The sequence below is a fragment of the Xyrauchen texanus genome, chromosome 13, assembly GCF_025860055.1.
Source record: "Xyrauchen texanus isolate HMW12.3.18 chromosome 13, RBS_HiC_50CHRs, whole genome shotgun sequence".
Classification (NCBI taxonomy): domain Eukaryota; kingdom Metazoa; phylum Chordata; class Actinopteri; order Cypriniformes; family Catostomidae; genus Xyrauchen; species Xyrauchen texanus.
In genome coordinates, this window is record NC_068288.1 from 18,770,476 (window position 1) to 18,792,351 (window position 21,876).

The window sequence follows — 21,876 nt, forward strand, 5'->3', positions numbered from 1 at the left end:
GAGGAATAGAATAAAAATTAAGATTTAAATCGCTGAAAATTGTCCTCTCAAAAACAAACATCCAAACATTAGAATGTGACACAAGAGAGCCAATAACACTTGACATCACTGACTTCAAAGCTGTCATAAAACATGAAAATTACATACCTGAATTTAAATGGTTGTATTTACTGGACCCTTTGGAGTATGGACACATTTGTAGTATCTTTTGAAAGAAGACACTTTGGGCTTTATTTCCCAAGTTTCAGAATTAATATATGTTGTTATTTTTTAAAGTTAGAGAAGCTGAAGTTTATAGTAAAGGAAATATTTTCTAAGAAAACAATAATAAAAGTACCAAGACAACCCATAAATACAATGTTCTCAAAGCCACAAGTCTAAAAGATGTTTCAAATTTGAAGATGATCTAACAAAAAATTAGGTTCCTGGCAGCTTTTTTCTCCGTAAAATCGCTGCTGATGTACAGAGTAAAATTAAGGCTCCGCCTTTCAAGACGACACAAAATCTAACTGCACTGCTTGGCTATTATGAATAAAACTATGCTGCATTTTTAAAAACAGACTTTGGAGACAGGCTCATTTTGTTTACGAGACTCTAATATATAAGATTATATACAGTTTTAGAACATGAATGCTGCTCAGATTTCATAGTTTGTTGAAGAACGATGACAAAGGGTAATTCTTTCAGGCGAGATCTCACAATGAGATGCAAACAATGGAGAATATATCAATATTTCTCCGATGTATCGCTTTTATGGACAAAAAGTGCTACTGGATGTTTTTCAATGAATGCTTGTCGTGGACAATTGACCCAAGTGTGGTGAACTGGATCCATCTGGTGATCACGTTTTCCTAACAAAGGTATGAAGTCCCGTTTTGATTTTGCATGATTTCATTTGTACTCCTGGCACAAATAACTAAATTGCTGTTTCTGGAGCATTGCTATCGTGAAACAGAGATCAGAATCAGAAAAAGCTTTATTGCCAAGTATGTTTTTTACGCATACAAGGAATTTGTTTTGGTGATGTAGGCGCGTGTGTCACACATTCTCTAAATATAAAAAACAAGTATTAAAATATAAGCAATATAATATAAATATGTCCACAAAGTATATATTAAAAGTAAGAATACAAATAAAAGAGCAGCAGAGTAAGTACAGTGGCATGTAGAGCCAGTGGTGGAGTGTGGAGAGTGTCAGGGTGGGTACCGGCAGGATATCAATGTTGATGTTCAGCTCCCACTTGAGGACCTGGGAGATGATAGTTCCCAGGAAGCGGAAAGACTCCACAGTGTCGATTGTGGAGTCACAGAGGGTGTTGGGGGCAGGTACGGGGGGCAGGATACCAATGTTGAAACCTTAGACCATTGAAAAGATGTATAATTTGTATAATTATAATTTGTTAACATTATTACATTTATAGACTGTAAATGATATATTAAATGTAAGCAGAGTGACGTCACCACTGCGTATGGGTTAATTGTGTATTAACAATTAAAAATGTACCTTTGAGTAAAGTATAGAAATCCTCCAAAATGAATACGTTGAATAAATGGTAATAGAGTGACATTTTATATGCACAAAAAATTATGTTCTGGTGATGCAGGCAACAGACCAAGGAGGATGTTTTGGTGGTGCAGACAAAAAATCTCAACAGGGATGTATAGTTGTAAGAGTGTCCTTCTATTTAAGTGTATTTTGTGCCTACTTAAACCGAATTGTGACGGTTTAGTACATTCACAGACACAGACTCTTCCATTTTCTCAATAACTTATTTATCCTTTTCATGCTGAGAAAGCACAATGCATGTTAGTGTATGCCCTGTGCTATCTACGCAACAGCAACTTAACAGCAACAGCAAGCTAACCACTATACAGACTTAAGTGCAGAGTGGACACAGGGGGTGTTTCTCAATTCTAAGAATGCAGAGAACAAACTTGTGCTCTTACAGTGCATCCGGAAAGTATTCACAGCACTTCACTTTTTCCACATTTTGTTATGTTACAGCTTTATTCCAAAATTGATTAAATTAATTATTTTCCTAAAAATTCTACAAACAATACCCCATAATGACAACTTGAAAGAAGTTTGTTTGAAATATTTGTAAATGTATTAAAAATAAAAACCAAAAAATTCACATGTACATAAGTATTCACAGCCTTTGCCGTGACACTCAAAATTGAGGTGCATCCTATTTCCACTGATCATGCTTGAGATGTTTCTACAACTTGATTGGTGTCTACCTGTGGTAAATTCAGTTGATTGGACATGATTTGGAAAGGCACACACCTGTCTATATAAGGTATATAATGTCAGAGCACAAACCAAGCCATGAAGTCCAAGGAACTGTCTGTAGACCTCGAGGCACAGATCTTGGGAAGGGTACAGAAAAATGTCTGCAGCATTGCAGGTCCCAATGAGCACAGTGGTCCCAAAAGCCTCCATCATCTGTAAAAGGAAGAAGTTTGGAACCACCAGGACTCTTCCTTGAGTTGGCCGCCCGGACAAACTGAGCGATCGGGGGAGAAGGGCCTTAATTAGGGAGGTGACCAAGAACCTGATGGTCACTCTGACAGAGTTCCAGCATTTCTTTGTGGAGAGAGGAGAACCTTCCATAAGAACAACCATCTCTGCAGCACTTCCACCAATCAGGCCTGTATGGTAGAGTGGCCAGACGGAAGACACTCCTAAGTAAAAGGCACATGACAGCCCGCCTGGAGTTTGCCAAAAGACACCTGAAGGACTCTCAGACCATGAGAAACAAAATTCTCTGGTCTGATGAAACAAAGGTTGAACTATTTGGCCTGACTAGCAATAGTCATGTCTGGAGGAAACCAGGCACCGCCCATAACCTGACCAATACCATCCCTACAGTGAAGCATGATGGTGGTAGCATCATGCTGTGGGGATGTTTTTCAGTGGCAGGAACTGGGAGACTAGTCATCGAGGGAAAGATGAATGTAGCAATATACAGAGACATCCTTGAATAAAACCTGCTCCAGAGCGCTCTGGACCTCAGACTGGGGCAAAGGTTCATCTTCCAACAGGACAGCGACCCTAAGCACACAGCCATGATAACAAAGGACTGGCTATGGGACAACTCTGTGAATGTCCTTGAGTGGCCCAGCCAGAGCCCAAACTTGAAACTGACTGAACATCTCTGGAGAGATCTGAAAATGGCTGTACACCGACGCTCCCATCCAACCTGATTGAGCTTGAGAGGTCCTGCAAAGAAGAATGGGAGAAACTGCCCCAAAATAGGTGTGCCATGCTTTTAGCATCATACTCAAAAAGACTTGAGGCTGTAATTGGTGCCAAAGGTGCTTCAACAAAGTATTGAGCAAAGGCTGTGAATACACTTTTTTTTTTTTTTATAAATTTGCAAAGATTTCAAACAAACTTCTTTCACGTTGTCATTATGGGGTATTGTTTGTAGAATTTTTAGGAAAATAATGAATTTAATCAATTTTGGAATAAGGCTGTAACATAACAAAATGTGGAAAAAGTGAAGCGCTGTGAATACTTTCTGGATGCACTGTATGTAAATCAGTCTTGACAAGCTACCTTGGAAGAAGGAACTCTGAAGGACAGGAAGACGTAGAATGCATCTACTGCGAGCTTTGAGATGTGCTGCAATTTTCGCAAGCTTTCAGCTGGAAAATCTTTAAGAAAAAACAAAACAACAAATGTCCTTCATCTGCCACCGTAGTACTGAGTTCTTGCCCACAAGTAATGGGTTATTTCCTGTGTTCTCTGTACTTGCGTTCTTGAGGATTGGAATCAAACTTCGACAGTGGATGATGACGTAGAACGAGTCCATGAGAATGTAAGAACACAAAAGAATGCCCATTGAGAAACAGCTAAGCGTGTTGACCAGTACTGGAGAGCGGAGCCAGACAGAGTCGATGCTCTGGTGCTAGCAGCTGTGCAAAGATAGTGGACACTCGAGGTGCTCTGAACTGTGCCAGGCAGCTCATCTTGGTGTCTCGACTGAAATTACAGCTTTAGATAGAGACCTATGAATCAGTCAAGCACACTCCAAGCCTGGGCTGACGCTGCACCCTTCAGTCTTTTGTTACATCTCTGTCACCTCTGCCCTTACCGTGACCCTGCCCAACTAAAACAACTGTGCTGACAAGAAGACATAATAAAGACTGAATGAAAGGGGAGACTGCATAGGATATCTGTCACCCTCTAAGGATGGACCTAAGGGGAAGCAAAAGAGAGTGAGCTGAGAGAAAGAGAGGGGACTAAAACCAGCTTCGAAGTGTGTGATTCAAGCTGAATCACTAACAAACAAGAACAAGGGGAAGAGAAGACCACCAAAATGCAGATCATGGACCACATCTGGGCACAGAGCAATACTGCTGCCGCTGACTGAGCTGCTCACCGGGCCACCCACACCTCCCTCCCTCCCTCTCTGGCATTGCCTCTGCCTGCCTGGATCTCGGCCAGGACAAGACGGCTCCAGCCATCACCCCAGCCTCTGATGTAGCACTCCAGGAATAACAGAGCACTGGCAAACTGAGACCACCACAGCAGCAGCAGCAGCACAGAGACTGGGAAATTACTTTTACATTTGTTACACTTTGAAAAGAAACAAATAATTAATTAGAAACTAGATTTGTACATTTTATGAAGATAATGTGGTAGCTGTCTGTTTGAAAAATACCATAATTTGCTTAATGGCTTCTAGGGTGTTCCCTGTGGTATTCACATCCCTAAATATGCAACCTGGTCTCATAAAAATCACTTTACTATAAATATTTGCAAAATAATTTTTATGTGGCTGTTGAATGTACAGTATAGCGGCAGTTTCCTGGTGAAATAAACACTAGAGACACTCCTCTGTGTCACTGTGTGTCATTAATACTGTGCATATGATCCCAGAATGACCAAGAACAAATGGCATTATAGACAATCATTAAACTGAATTGAAACTGGAGCACTTCACTATCAAAATCCTTGTTTATTTTTTTGGCGGGAATCTGCCACAAGTAACGGTTTGTTTAAGTAATTTACCATAAGTATGAGCAATATTAATAGGTGGTGCTTGCTAAGGCAACCTCCACTGACTTGAAGCATGAAAAAATATTTGAAATGCATTCCTTGCTACTACTATAAATACCGCACAAGTTTTTGTTGATTTGTGCACTACAGTAAGCATTTCACAGCAATATTATTCATATACAGAAACTAGGCTGGGAGGTGTAAACCTTTATGAGACTCAAGGAGGATTATGTAAACAGCTGCATTTTCAATGGTAAGACAGGAATTTTACGGCTAGCCATACCTCACATGGGAACCCTTGACCAGAGCTACAGCCCATGGCCAAACTGGACCAACAGAAGCAGTTCCTTGTCTTACCACCAGCAAGCATGTCTTAAGATATGCTGTACAATAATTAAGCATTGTTTTCTTTAAGGTCTGGGTGGCAGAATGGGTTAAAAAGTTCCAAGAGAACAAACTATTTTCTTTTCCTCTGTCCCACAATGTTCTTTTCACAGTTTTATTATCTCTCCTTTATGCAGACCAATTGCTAAGCAACTGTTGTGCCTAAAATTGCGCTTTGTGCTGCTGAAACACAATAAGGCCGTTGAGATCTCAGGACACTCAGTGCACAGCAAGGACAATGAAGACTGTGCTATCAGAGGACCTACACACTCCAGCTTGTAGAGTGGGAGATAGGGTACGACCAAACAACAAAAAATTGTTGACTGCGGTAGCCAGGGCCGGTTTAACAGTACCCTCATGAGACTTAATCTCCTAGAGCCTGATGTTATCAGACAGACAGTCTGAAGCCATGAGGCGTGGGGAAGAAGGGAGACAGTCTCTCTCACATGAGGCTTTGGGAGAAGGAAGGAGGGAGGAGAGGAGTGCTGATAGAGGTGAATAAGTGCTTGTGAATGTGTTTAAATGGAGAGCTGGGAGTCGAAGAATAGATAGTCTCGCGTAGGAAGACATTTGACTAAACGGCATGATCCACAATGCAGCTTATTCTGGCCAAGAACTGGACATTTACACAGGAAGAGGCCTCTGACTGATACGCAAAGTGACCAACCACAGTTCGAATTGTTTTTAAGTTCCATTTAGTGGCACTGAAACATTCATTTAAAAAAAATGGCATGACAGACTACACAAAGGTTGTACAGAAAACAATGGAAAAATAGGGGGGGAAATCAGACTTTAAAATCTGAATTTTTTGCTGTCTAAAATTAAAAAGGTACACACTATTTTACACACATAATACAGAAACACTGAATATCTGTAACGAATACAGGAGTGAAGGCAGACGAGGAGGTGCGGATCCAAAAGCAGGTTCTTTATTATAAATCAAAGTGAGGGCAAACAAACAGGAACAAAGAAATATCCATGAGGGGAAAACAACATGAACATGAACATGAACATGAACATGAAAAACATCCAAAGCAAGGAGAAACAACCATAACATTCACGTGCAACAACATTCAACGACAGACAAGGACTAAACCAAAAACCAGGATATAAATACAAAAACATGGGAAAAAGGGGCCAATGAACAAACAGAACACAAACTAGGTGACAAGGTGATTAACAGAAACCAAAGGCAAATTAACAAGGGCAGGTGAAAACAATGAACAGTGAACATGAGGGAAAACAAGACTATGGAGGTACAAGGGTGACAAAAGTGAAAACTAAGGAATAACAAAAGTGACAAAATTACAAACAAAGGGCAACAGTGAGACAAGACAGGGTAACCGTTACATAGCCCCCCCCTCAAGGATCGGATACCAGACGATCAACAAAACAAAAAACAGGAAGAACAACTGACAAATGACAGGGGCCACAAAGGGCAGACAGGCAGTCCCGGGGCAACGAGAGGCAGTCCGGGGGGCGACGAGGGGCAGGCAGGCAGTCCAGGGAGCAACGAGGGGCAGGCAGGCAGGCCAAGGGGGGCACAAGGGACACGGAGACAGACAAAGGAGGGCGAGAGGGCAGATTAGCAGTCTCTGGGGGTGTGTGCTGGGAACCAGGTCGGGTGGCCTGGGAAGCTTCCACCGGGTAGGGGCGGGTTTAGGTGGACTGGGAGATGGCCGCAGAGCAGGGGCCGGTTCGGGGGGCCTGGGAGGTGGCTATCGGACAGGGACAGGTCCAGGAGGCCTGGGAGGCAACCTCAGGACAGGGGCAGGTCCTGGAGGCGGAGCTGAGAGGGGCTCTGGAGACAAAGCTGTGGGAGGTTCTGGAGGCTCAGGAGGCGGAGCCAAGGGAGGCGGACCCATGGAAAGCTCTGGAGGAGCAGGAGGCAGAGCTGGGGGAGGCTCTGGGAGCTCAGGAGGCGGAGCTGAGGGAGGCTCTGGGGGCTCAGGAGGCGGAGCTGAGGGAGGCTCAGGAGGCGGGGCTGAGGGAGGCTCTGGAGGCGGGGCTGAGGGAGGCTCTGGAGGCGGGGCTGAGGGAGGCTCTGGAGGCTCAGAGGAAGGCTCAGGAGACAGAGCAGAGGAAGGCCTAGGAGGTGGAGCCGAGGATGGCTCAGGAGGTGGAGCCGAGGGCGGTGGCGCCGTAGGCAGTTCTAGAGGTGGAGGCCTGGAAGGCTTGGGAAGCTCTGAGGGCAGAGCCGTCGAAGGCTCGGGTGGCTCAAGAGGCGGAGCCGTAGGAGGCTCTGGAGGCGGAGCCCTGGAAGGCCCGAGAGGCAGAGTCCTGGAAGGCCCGAGAGGCTTGAGGGGCGGTGCCCTGGAAGGCTCGAGAGGCTTGAGGGGCGGAGCCCTGGAAGGCTCGAGAGGCTTGAGGGGCGGAGCCCTGGAAGGCTCGAGAGGCGGAGCCCTGGAAGTCTCAAGAGGCTTGAGGGGCGGAGCCCTGGAAGGCTGAAGAGGCTTGAGGGGCGGAGCCCTGGAAGGCTGAAGAGGCTTGAGGGGCGGAGCCCTGGAAGGCTGAAGAGGCTTGAGGGGCGGAGCCCTGGAAGGCTGAAGAGGCTTGAGGGGCAGAGCCCTGGAAGGCTGAAGAGGCTTGAGGGCGAGCCCTGGAAGGCTGAAGAGGCAGGGCCCTGGAAGGCTCGAGAGGCTTGAGGGGCGGAGCCCTGGAAGGCTCGAGAGGCTTGAGGGGCGGAGCCCTGGGAAGCTCAGGAAGCTCGGAAGGCGGGGCTCTGGAAAGCCCAGGAGGCGGAGCTCTGGAAAGCTCGGGAGGCGGAGCTCTGGAAAGCTCAGGAAGCTCGGAAGGCGGGGCTCTGGAAAGCCCAGGAGGCAGAGCTCTGGAAAGCTCGGAAGGCGGAGCTCTGGACAGCTCGGAAGGCGGAGCTCTGGACAGCTCGGAAGGTGGAGCTCTGGACAGCTCGGAAGGCGGAGCTCTGGACAGCTCGGAAGGCGGCGCTCTGGACAGCTCGGAAGGCGGCGCTCTGGAAAGCTCGGGAAACTGGGAAGGCGGAGCTCTGGAAAGCTCGGGAAACTCGGAAGGCGGAGCTCTGGAAAGCTCGGAAGGCGGAGCTCTGGAAGACTCGGGAGGAGGAGCCCTAGAAGACTCGAGAGGTGCTGGCTCTAGGATGGGCACGACCACTGGCGCTGGCTCTTGGACGGTCACGGCCGCTGGCGCTGGCTCTTGGACGGTCACGACCGCTGGCTCTTGGACGGTCACGGCCGCTGGCGCTGGCTCAGGGACGGTCACGGCCGCTGGCGCTGGCTCAGGGACGGTCACGGCCGCTGGCGCTGGCTCAGGGACGGTCACGGCCGCTGGCGCTGGCTCAGGGACGGTCGAGGCTACAGGCGCTGGCTCAGGGACGGTCGAGGCTACAGGCGCTGGCTCAGGGACGGTCGAGGCTACAGGCGCTGGCTCAGGGACGGTCACGGCCACTGGCGCTGGCTCAGGGACGGTCGAGGCTACAGGCGCTGGCTCAGGGACGGTCGAGGCTACAGGCGCTGGCTCAGGGACGGTCGAGGCTACAGGCGCTGGCTCAGGGACGGTCGAGGCTACAGGCGCTGGCTCAGGGACGGTCGAGGCTACAGGTGCTGGCTCAGGGACATCTGAGGCTACAGGCCCTGGCTCATTGACGTTTGAGGCTAACGGCTCTGGCTCAGGGACGGTCGAGGCTACAGGCACTGGCTCATTGACGGGTCGAGGCTACAGGCGCTGGCTCATTGACGTTTGAGGCTATCGGCACTGGCTCACTGACGTCTGAGGCTACAGGCACTGGCTCGGGGACGGTCGAGGGCTCAGGCTCACTCACCGTGACATGCGTGGGCTCTGGCTCGCAGACCGGGGCTGGCGCGGGCCGGGAGGCGGAAGCCCGTCTTCTCTCCCTCCTCCGGGCAGACGAAGTGGACCGTGCAGGCTCGATGACGGCAACAGGCGTGGGGGTTTGCACACTGACCGTAGGGGCTGGCGTGACAAGGACGACTGGAGAGTCACCGCCGTGGGAGGGGAGGCAGGATCCTCATCCACATCCACAGTAAGTGGCGAGCCGCATACCAGCAGCGTCTCCGCCACAAAATCACAGAGCGTCCAGCCGCGTGTCGCCGGTGGCAACCGCTCCTTCAGTGAGGGGTTCAGGTTACCCCAGAAGAAAACCACCAAGGCCGAGTCCGGGAAGTCGGAGATGTTTGCCAGCTCAAGGAAGTCACGGATGTGATCCTCCATCGGTCGGTCCTCTTGCTTTAGGCAAAGCAGCTGGTAGTTCGCTTGCTGAACCGCTGGATCCATAGTGTGGTCTGTCGTTCTGTAACGAATGCAGGAGTGAAGGCAGACGAGGAGGTGCGGATCCAAAAGCAGGTTCTTTATTATAAATCAAAGTGAGGGCAAACAAACAGGAACAAAGAAATATCCACGAGGGGAAAACAACATGAACATGAACATGAACATGAACATGAACATGAACATGAACATGAACATGAACATGAACATGAACATGAACATGAACATGAACATGAACATGAACATGAACATGAACATGAAAAACATCCACAGGCAGGAGAAACAACCATAACATTCACGTGCAACAACATTCAACGACAGACAAGGACTAAACCAAAAACCAGGATATAAATACAAAAACATGGGAAAAAGGGGCCAATGAACAAACAGAACACAAACTAGGTGACAAGGTGATTAACAGAAACCAAAGGCAAATTAACAAGGGCAGGTGAAAACAATGAACAGTGAACACGAGGGAAAACAAGACTATGGAGGTACAAGGGTGACAAAAGTGAAAACTAAGGAATAACAAAAGTGACAAAATTACAAACAAAGGGCAACAGTGAGACAAGACAGGGTAACTGTTACAATATCTTAAAAAGATTTGAAGGCAAACTTTGTTAAAAGCCAGTGATTATTTTACCCCTAAAGTGTGAATTTTGTCAACTGGTAACTTGACTTTGTACAAAAATTTGTTTCCTGACTGATAGAAAAATCGGTGTGCCCTTAGTGCTGGAAGTAGGAGTGGGTATCATAAGGAATTTAACGATTTTGCTTCTTCAGAAAGATTCTGGTTCTTTGCAATGCTTTACTTTAGAGGAAGAAATTTTGGAAAGCAAGCAATCATTATTGCATTCACTACACTTAGCTGTCTGTTCTGTTGCCATATAATGACTTATGTACTGCCATATGAGACTTCTTGACTTTTCAGACTTATTTTTCACAATGGCTGCATCAATACAATTTAATTGGTCCTATATACTATATTTTAAATAAAATTACTAAAACTAAATTGTGGTAGCACATTTCTTTTATTCATTTTGTTTTATAAAATACCACTGATTACAACAAAAGTCATAGTCATTTGCTCGGGAATTGGACTACACTCTTTGCACTGTATGTTTTTGATTTCTTTAAAACAGGGGTGTCAAACTCATTTTAGGTTGAAGGCCGGACTGGAATAAGCATTACTGTATGCTGGCCAAACTGTTAATACATGCATATATATATATATATATATATATATATATATATATATATATATATATATATATATATATATATACACATACATATATGATGTTTTAAAATAAGAAATCCATTTATTAAATAATTTTTATCATTTGAGCAATAAGTGTAATGACAGAATTAAGTTTTTGTACACAAAACAGTTCTTGTTTAATTTTGTTGTGACAGAGAGCAAAGACTTGTGGTTTATGTGAATCATACATAATTCAGCTGCTGTGTTTCAGTGTTCATTCAGTCAAGTATTTGTCAGACTGATTAAAACCAATAACTCGTGAGTTGGCCAAAGTAAAAATAATTATTCTGGAAAAAATTGAAAATAGAGTTATTATCTCTAATATTTATCCTTATACCGATCCATGTTGTCATTATTGCTGTGAAAAATTTGCACAAAATTCACAGTGGGATGTGTTGTCCTGGGAATGTTGTGGATACATGCGGGGCATTTGCTGATCGGCGTAAATCTGTGAACACTGAATTTCTTGCAGAATTACTCGGGCTGTCGATTTAACGCGTTGATTCAGTGTGATTAATTTTATTAAAAGCAACGCGCTAAAAAAATTTACGCAAGTAATCGCAATGCCCCCGGACCATAATAAAGAAGATTTCTGAAAAATGCAAGCTTGTAGTACCACCTGTTTACTACAGAGGGTAGAAAGTGAAACTTCAGCTGTATGGCAAAGCACAGTTTATACATTGAACAAAACAACCCTTCAGCATCTAGCACAACACAAACATGCGTTACGTTCTTGCGTTCAAAACACTTGGAGCGCAAATTCGAACTAAGGGATCTCAAGATGTGTTCTAAGTATTAAACTATATTTAACTTGACACAGTGACCTAAAAATGTTATGTTTATGACGCACACACCCGAGACGCTTTACAAGCATCTGTCTGATGCATGTGTACATTGACGGGTCCTTAAACAAGCCCTCATATCAAATCTCGAACAGATTGACAAATTCACTTGTGAAATGGATTGCTGTGAACTGTAATTTTATTTTCAATTTTATTCTAAAGCCACTTTTTGTGGTGTAGTGGCTAAAGCACAGGTCTGTTAATCAGCAAGGTTAATCAGCAAGGTCGCTGGTTCAAACCCCACGGCCACCACCATTGTGTCCTTGAGCAAGGCACTTAACTACAGGTTGTTCCGGGGGTTTGTCCCTGTAATAATTGCACTGTAAGTCGCTTTGGATAAAAGCGTCTGCTAAATGTAAATGTAATTAATCGGGACACCATGTAATTAATTTGATTAAAATGTTTAATTGATTGACAGCCCTAATAATTACACAAATTATCACATATGATGCAATTTATAACATTCATGCAACACTTCAAGTTAAAATGTTTTCTGCCCTACTGTAGCTTAGAGGGTTAGTTCACCCAAAAATTATCCCATTATTTACTCACCCTCAAGCCATCCTAGTTTTATAAGACTTTCTTCTTTCAGCCAAACACAATCGGGGTTATATAAAAAAATATCCTGGCTCTTCCAAGCTTTATAATGGGAATGAATGGTACCTTAGATCCATCAAAAAAGTAATCCATACGGCTCCAAGGGGTTAATAAAGGCCTTCTGAAGCGAGGTGATGCGTTTTTGTAAGAAAAATATCCATATTTATAACTTTATAAACTATAATCACTGGCTTCCTGTAACGGCCGTCCGCACGTTCACGAGAGAGTCGAGTTCTGGTGTATGACGTAGACGTAGTGTAAGCTCCAGTGAGAAGTGACAAACGTGGAAGCACAGAGGATAGAGGAAGCCAGTGAAAACATGGACGGCCGTTCACGGAAGCCAGTGATTATGGAAATTTTTCTAACAAAAACGTATCGCTTTGCTTCAGAAGGCCTATATTAACCCCTTGGAGCCGTATGAATTACTTTTTTGATGGATGGATGCGCTTTTTTGGGCTTCAAAATCTAGTGTACCATTCACTTCCATTATAAAGCTTGGAAGAGCCAGGATATTTTTTAATATAACTAGAATGGCTTGAGGGTGAGTACATTCTGGGCTAATTTTCATTTTTGGGAGACCTAACCCTTTAACAAATATCATCATACCGATATAACAGGTTAAATCAATATGATTTATGAATATTTATGAAACATTAATATTTTTAAGCATAGTTTTTTCCTCAAATAAATCCCATGGGTCAGATTGGAGTCCTTTGCGGGCCACATTTGACACCCCTGATTTAAAAGAATTGGCACATAACAGACTACACAGGTTGCGATGTCTGTTTTGATTCACTTAAAAGAACCACTTCATAAGCTTCATTCATTTAGGAATTGGACTACACTGATCACGCTATGTGCTTAAGCAGTGCAGGAACAGCGCCTGTCCCCAGCTACAGAAGGCACACTTGAGAACAGTTAATGGAGCCGAACCTTATGAAAATAATTTCATTAAAAAAAATTATCTTACTCAGAACCGGTTCTCTGTTTTCTAAACATGTTGTGTAAAATCAGCCAATAAAATCTGAGCTTACTAGATCAGAAAGTGATTTCCAGTTCTGTGTGTAATATGCAACAAATGGTCAGTGAATAGACTGTAGAAGGTCCGTGGGCTGAGATGAAAGAATGATGCCCAGGGAGACACAAAGAGACTAACCTCTCCTCCCACATAAAACTGCCAAACTACAGCAAACACTACAACGCCAACTATGAAAGCAAGTCTACCGATAAGAGTCAATTAAAAGACACGTATGCTTAATCTGCTCAGACAAAAGACAGATCGCTGCGTGAATACCTCAGAGGTGTTATGTTCAGGTGCTCACAGAAATTGTTTTACTTACAGTGTGTACTCAGGACATTTAGCCAGTGAGTCACAGCCTGATAGTTTCTCCCATGTCTCCGCAGTGTCTCAGACTGAGGGAATGTGGGAAAGAGGTGAAAAGCAAATGCACACCTAGATCCCTGATACATCCGGGAAAATAAAGTACCAATGGCAATCTGGACAATTCTCAGTGAGTACTTGGAAGTCTCTATAATACCAGGAAAGCAATATCTGCTGCCATTGATCTCAATGGCAGTTGGTTGGCTAGCACATGACCCCTCAGATGTATGAGATATGAAGGGACCCATCTTTGCTCACGGCATTAAGTTTCAGCACTTGTTGTCATGTGACTCATCAACTGTCAATGGCAGCAGATAGGGAGAAATATTTCACAATATTTAGAGCCCTCCATAAACAAACATCTGTTACTGGTTAAACATCTCCTAAAATACAATTAAATACTTACAGTTTATGTATTATTTGGACAACAAACTTATTTTAGAATACATGATTACTTTTGAATGGCCTTCAAAGGGAAACATGTTTTTGCCATCATAATGGTGTTGTTCCAGCATTTTCCACCAGGGGCTACGGCGGGTGTCACTAATTTGTGAAACCCTGGTATTTGGCACTGTTTTTTCTTTTCTTTCTTTGAGCACCTGCATGATAGGCAAGATAGCACAAACTTTGCCTTCTTTTCTTACTTCACTCTAATTTTTTCTACTTTTGGCACACTATTTCTGTGATCAAGATCCAGTGTAAGTGGGCTAAATAGTGCTGAATTAAGTAAAACCACAGCGCTACATTGCGTTTGATCTCTGCACAGTCACCAAATTGTACACAAGAGACATCAGATCTCTCCCTCCCTGCACATTCCTTGTGTGGCCCACACACAACTCTCCCAAATGCCTGTGAATGAGCCAGAGACAGAGACTTCAGAGACACCGGCTTCATTTTAAAGTGTGTGAGCATCACGCCACATCTGCATGGCAGAGTGAGGGCTAAAGCAGAGAATGACCATCAAATGTGGTGCAGCTGAGCAGGGAGGAAGGATGTTTGCATTTGGAACGCGCGGCCCTTTGGAGGTATGGCGAGACAGGAAATGGGGCGGCAAGGGAGGGAGAGTTCAGTCAGGAACAACCAGATGCAACTTAACCCACCATCTGCTACTATTAATACACCATATCAGGATAAAGAGAGATGGGTGGGGGGAGAGCATGCAAACCTGCTGCATGATGTCTGTTTGCTTTTAGACCATGCCTATTGTGCGATACAATCTAAAAATAAATGGGTTGAGGCTGGGCCTGTTAAGTCAAGGTTTCTTCCCCAAAATTTAAATTTTGTTCAGTAGAGCCTATTTACAGTACTTTACTATCCTAATTATGCATGATTACAGTGTATGGTTAGTTGCATTCTATTATTTGCATTTAGCATTGTTTTTTACTGCTCTCTGTCAGGGTTGTGATTTGTGACCCACCATTTGAGAACCACTGTGTTCAAGAAATGTTCAAGGTTCCATCCAAATCAACAGCATTTGGTAGCATAATGTTGATTACCACAAAAAATCGTTTTGATACATCCCTTGTTTATTTAAAAAAATATATATAAAAAATTTTGGTTACAGTAAGGCACTTACAATGGAAGTGAATGGGACCGGCCAAATATAATAGTACACATGGTTTCAAAAGTATGGCCACAAGATGTTAACATTATTCATGTATTAGCTTGACAAAATCTCTGTTTTACATGATTTTAATTTGATAAAATCAGCTGCAGGGTTTATCGGCATTAAGCCGTCAAGGCAATACATTTGTAATGGATGGGCCAATAGCCATATCTGTGTAAACTTATACATGATTTTATCACAATGAAATCATGTTAACTTAGACAATGTTTACTTCTTGTGGCTTTAATTTTGAAACAATGTGTGTTTTAATGTTTATGGACTGGCCCAATTCACTTCCATGGTCTGGGTGTATGGGAGAGGTTTGCATTATGAATGTTAAAGCATGTCTACATAGTACATAGAATTTAAAAAGAGCTGGGAAAATCTTGATGTCCATGGTATGGCAATTTATGCACTTAATAATGTAAAACTAGTGCAAAAAATGTGTTGTTATGTATTAGTTTGTGAAAGCTAACCCTGTAGGATATTTGCCCAATAACTGTGTAAACTTTCAAATGATCTCCAGATCAAATGATATTATGATTGTCACAACAAAGGGAAAATGTGTTATGAACTGCAAAAACAAGCCTAAGTAACAGGTAACTACAAAAATCGACTCCAGTTCCATCAACAGCTTTTATCCTCCCTGCCAGTGACTCCACTGTGTAAAGTGCACTGACATGCCAAGAATACAAACACTTTAAATTACTTGGCATCCTAAGAGCTGCTGGTGGCCACTCACTTTTTCTTCACCTACTGTTTTGTTATTTCTGTGCACATCTTTGAAGAGATGAAAGAAGGCTCTTGAGTCAGGTGGAGGTCATCTATAATGACAGTGTGGATGCTCACCTTCACTGAGAGCCAGTATAAGAAGATCATGATAGGGCTTTTGTTTGGGTCTTTCTTGAGGTGTTTTATCTTGGAATAGTGTTCAATATGGGCTCTTTGTGTGGCAAGAAAGTAGAAAGGCTTTGCTCTCTGTACACACAATAAGTGCACTGTGTAGCATTGACTCACCTTTATAGACCTGATAACACATACCAGACATGAAGACGAGCAGTCTGTCTGAGCTCTGTGTGTTCTTCAATGATGCACAACAGACACTTTCATTATTCAAAGTCATTGCATGGTTCAAAGCAGATCCTTATTTTCTGTGATCTTTGCATTCAGGGTAGACGATGAGGAAGTTGATTACTTGTGCACATGCTTCAGTATGCAAAATACAAAGAAACAAGAGTGGCACACGGATGGATCCCTGTTCCTCAAAATCAAATAAATTAATTGACCTGCTCAGAATATGTTAGGAGGACTCTACCTGCCTATCTCAGACGAATCTCTAAATCTCAGCCAAGCATGCTCCTGATAGGAAGAAACACTAAAGAAAGCAACTTATAGCACATAAAACAAGTATGGATAAAATGCAAACCTAAAATGTGGGAGAAAATTCTTTCACTATTAACAAATAGTTAATCCAAAAAGTTCAATTATGCCATGATTTACTCACCCTCATTCGTACATGCATTCAATTCAAAATTTTTGTGGTTTGTTTTTTAGGAAACCACATCCACATTAACTTTCACTGTACCGAAAAGTGCACTTGAGACATTTTGTAAAGTATATTTTGTGTGGCATAAAAGAAATGGTTGCAATGACCATTTTTTTAATTCCAGAAAGAAAGAAAAAGAAGAAAAAAAAACATTATCACTATCATTTACAGGAATGTATTACTACAGAATTGCATAAAGACTGAGGAAGAACCATTGAGTATTAGAGTATTTCATGTTAAGCTGCTCTACCCTCCGTTTCCTGCTGCACAACAGTACAGAGTAGACACACAATTCTGACGTCCATCGGTCATGCAACGCTCCGAGAGAGCTGGAGGGGATGTCATCATTTCACAGCAGAATAAATATGAGGTACAGAATCTCCCCGGCAAGCCTACACACAGGAAAGCTGCAACAGGAAGAGCATGTATCTTACGCTCAAGTGGAGTGATCTAGCCACAGTACCCTCCCCAGGGTCAACAGAGGAGGAGGGGGTTGACGCTGACAGGAGCTCAATCCCATTCTTTCCCTTCACACACACCACTTCCTGGAGCCCTGAGCTCTGGGGTAGGCTATTTTTGTGCTGCACGAGCACACACATTTAGGTTCTGCCAGTGAATCCAGTCCATGTCTACAATCCGGGCCAGGCTGTAGTCATATCACAAGAATCTGGTTCAAATGGTTCCTCACATTTAAAAAGTTCTGACCACAAATTTAAAGCCACCGTTCGTTACAACCACAATGGGTTGCTTTTATTTCCTACATAATAAAGACATCAAATGCTTCCAGGCCATTCAGATCCAAAAGTTTTTGTTACAGCCCGTCTTTGCATGTAAACTTTGTTTATTCTCAGTATCTCTATGCACACACCTAAATCCCTCTGTAAAAGGTCACAGTGAAAGAGCAAAGTAAAGATTTGTATGTGTGCGCAGGTAGTGTGTGCATATGTATGAAGCACAATGGTTCATAACGTAAGCGAAAGCAGCCTGGAATCAAGTAATTGCTGCAGATGCGAGTACAGTAAAGCTTTGGGTGTGTTCCTGAAATTGTCACTTTAAGGAAGCAGGGGAAGGATCAGTCATCTTTCAGTCACCTCTTACAGTATGCATAAAATACACATTTTACCTTTCGGTCACCTTTCTCTTTAGGCAGTAAGATTAGATGCATAAATTCTTGACATAACAGAGCTGTAAAAACACCACAACAAATGTGCACAGACAGAGATTTAGCAGCTATCGTAATGCATCCAATAACAACATACTGTATACTTTCCAATGTTTACTACTGTATATGCATTACTGTTCTGTTCAGAGTTAAGCAAACAAGCATAAGCCTGCTTAGCAGCCTCAATCTGTGCGTCAACAGCTTTGATAGTATCACATCACATTTCCATGCAAATCTATGACTGGATATGAATGTACCTCATTCTGTCAACTATGTGCCAAGAATAACAAAAGATGGAAGTCGTTTATGATGCACTCACTATTTAAAATATGCAAAAAGTATCCTGATTTACTATCTTAATCGATTTAAATCTTTAAAACAACCTTATATCTTAAGTTACCACAAGAAAATATAATCCTAAAACTGTTTTGTTGTTTCTTAGAAAGAGTTATTTTAACAAGCAACCAGAAGATAAAGAGCAAGATCCATAAATAGACAGCAGGGAGGAGACCTGGGAATGTGAGTTACAGCTCTACAGACACACACATCTTTACAACAGAAGAGCATGTTCTTATCAGTGAAACATGGTGTCACATGTACACTGTGAGGTTATGTGTGCTTTTTATCTTCTAAACGGCGTCAGTCTCTCACACACACATTGGAGAAAAAAAAACTCACAAAAGTTTCATATCTTAATTGTTTCTCCTAGAAAGCAATGATAATAAATGGGGAGCAAATGAAGACTTATGCACCACCTTTTTGAGCACAAACCATGAAAATGACATACCTGAACTTAAATGGTTGTATTTACTGGACCCTTTGGAGTATGGACGCAGTTGTAGTATCTTTTGAAAGAAGACACTTTGGGCTTTATTACCTTTATTTATTCAGAATTTATATACAGTATGTTGTTATTTTTTAAAGTTAGAGAAGCTGAAGTTTATAGTGATGGAAATATTTTTTTATGATCTAAAAACAATAATAAAAGTGCCAAGACAACCCAGAAATACAATGTTCTCAAAGCCACAAGTCTAAAGAAGCTACGTTTCAAATTTGAAGATGATCTAACAAAAACGTCTAGGTTACTGTTGTATCCTCCATTCCCTGATGGTGGGAATGAGACATTGTATCGAAGAAGCGACACTAGGGGTCTCTCTTGAGAGCCTCACTCATCTCTGAACTTGTTAAAAGGCCAATGAGAAATTGGCAGACAGAATTTGCATGTCCCTCCCCTGGATATACGGGTATTAAGGGAGGGAAATATGCATCTGTCCTTTCAGGTTTTGTACCGAGGAGCCAAGAATGAGGTTCGGTCATAACAGTGGTTCGGTCCAGAGTCGTGGCTGGGAGGACACAACGTCTCGTTCCCTCTATCAGGGAATGGAGGCTATAACAGTAACCTAGATGTTCCACGTCTGTCGCTCACTTTGATGTTGTGTCGAAGAAGCAACACTAGGGGTCCATATTCAATCACGCCATGCGCTGAACCATGTACGTGCGCTGCTGATGCAGGTGCGAGCAGGCAGTTGCGTGCCAAAGTGGCAGGCTGCGTCAGACTGCACGTACCCTTCCCCAAAGCCCCATAAAATCATCATAAACCTTTTAAGTGCCAAGCATGGGAGCAGGCCGCGCCAGCCGCGCCTTTTCTCTCTCTATGTTTCTCGCATAGAGTAAAAGTGGCTGGGGCCATCTTGGCGCTATCACATAAAGACCCCGCAGAGACCACCACCTGCCCAGCCTGGGGGTAGGTAAAGATTGGCGGAATACATCACATGGGTTTTCAGGCCACATGTGGAAATGGCGCGTTGGTAGATCCTACCTGCTGCGAGGGAAGAGTTGCTACAAACACGCCGACCGGGGGGCAGCGGGGACTGCCCAAGGGAGACCATACCGTGGAAAATACACACACAGGGGGAATAATACACACAAGGGCCCATCCTGTGGAGCACCCATTCCAGTACAGATTAGTTTTAGTACCCATAGAGGGTCTGATCGGGGAATACCTCCGCTGACTTTGCGGACCAGAGGGATAGGGTGGAGTCATCAAGGGAGCCGAGTTAGTGGGATCTCCTGAGATAAGAGTGCACGTGATCGCCTCAGCGGAGTGGAAAGGCACTAGGTGCATGCAGTACACCCGGTCAGTTGTTTCCGCGTTACCAAGTTCTACCGGCTCGGACCTGAGAAAACACGGGATGAGACCGACTCAACCCTGAGATTGTAAAATCTCAAAGGTATTGGGTGTTGCCCAGCCTGCTGCTCTGCATATGTCTGCTAGGGAGGTGCCGTTAGCCAGTGCCCAAGAGGATGCCACACTTCTTGTCAAGTGTGCTCGAACCCACAAGGGGGTGGGCATGGCCTGGGTGTGATAGGCCAAATGCAATGGCATCAATAACCCAGTGGGAAAGCCTCTGTTTGGAGACAGCGTTCCCTTTCCGCTGTCCACCAAAGCAGACAAAGAGCTGCTCAGAACATCTAAAGCTCTGCATGCGGTCCACATAGGTACACAAAGCACGCACCGGACACAGCAACGAAAAGGCTGGGTCTGTCTCCTCCCGGGGCAGCTTCGCTTGCAGGTTTACTACTTGGTCCCTGAAGGGGGTCGTAGGAACCTTGGGCACATAGCCCAGTCACGGTCTAAGGACGATATGGGTGTCTACCAGACCGAAGGAAGGTGTCGTTGACAGAGAGCGCTTGCAGGTCCCCAATCCTCTTGATGGAAGCAAGCACGATCAGGAGGGCCGTCTTCAAGGAGAGGGCCTTGAGCTCAACTGAGTCAAGCGGCTCGAAGGGGGGTATCTGAAGGCCCGAGAGAACCACTGAGAGACCTCAGGAGGGGAACATTCTTGGCCGGGCAGGATTCAGCCTCCGGGCGGCTCTAAGGAACCTGATAATCAAGTTGTGCTTGCCCAAGGACTTGCCATCCACTGCATCAAGGTGGGTCGTGATAGCGGCTACATATACCTTCAAGGTGGAGTGGGACAGCATACCCTAAAACCTCTCTTGCAGGGAGGAGAGCACTGACTGAACTGCGCATCTCTGCGGGTTCAGACCGGGAAGCACACCAATTTGCGAAAAAGAGCCACTTTAGGGCTTAAAGTTGCCTGGTAGAGGGAGCTCTGGCTTGGTTGATCGTGTCTAGGACCACAGGTGGTAGGTCACTCAGATCTTCCACGTCCCATCCAGAGGCCAGACGTGGAGGTTCCAGAGGTCTGGGCACGGATGCCAGAGGGTGCCCTGTCCCTGAGAAAGCAGGTTCTTCCCCAGGGGAATTTGCCAGGGAGGTGCTGTCACGAGGCACGTGAGATCCGAGAACCAAGTCTGAGTGGGCCAGTAAGGAGCCACTAAGGTGATTTGTTCCCCATCCTCCCTGACCTTGCACTGCACCAGTGCAAGAAGGCTCACTGGGGGAAATGCGTACTCGAGCAGCACCCGGGGCCAGCTGTGTGCCAGTGTGTCTGCCCCGAGGGGAACCTCCATTAGGGAGTACCATTAGAGAGTACCCAGGAGTGGTACTTCACCGTACCATTCCCAGCTCGACCGCCTGCGTCTGCGACTGCGTGCCCGTTGCACAAGGTGCCCCAACTCTGTTTGGAGGCATCTGTGGTGACCAGAATGCATAGGGACACCTGCTGTAGGGTGACTCCTGTCTGCAGAAAACAGAGGTCAGTCCAGGGGTTGAAAGTCTGGCGGCAGGTGGGGATGATGAACACAAGGTGCGTGCCTTGGCACCATTCCCATCTCGGGACTCAAGTCTGGAGCCAGTGCTGAAGCGGTCTCACATGCATCAACCCCAGTGGCGCAACCACCGCGGAGGATGCCATATGCCCCAG

The 21,876-nt window shown here is 44.6% G+C and overlaps 1 protein-coding gene across 4 annotated transcripts in view; it reads right to left on the reverse strand.

The window, feature by feature from the left end:
* gng12b (guanine nucleotide binding protein (G protein), gamma 12b) overlaps positions 1–21,876 on the reverse strand; it is a 79,037-nt gene that overhangs the window by 10,180 nt on the left and 46,981 nt on the right. The window contains exon 1 of one of the 4 annotated variants that reach the window (XM_052141684.1): positions 17,135–17,150. The exons of 2 other annotated variants lie outside the window; for them this stretch is intronic. The gene's annotated coding sequence lies outside the window, so the exon portion shown is untranslated. Of the gene's footprint in view, positions 1–13,691; positions 13,827–17,134; positions 17,151–21,876 lie in introns of those variants that run through there. One more of the 4 variants, XM_052141683.1, reaches the window with a different exon arrangement.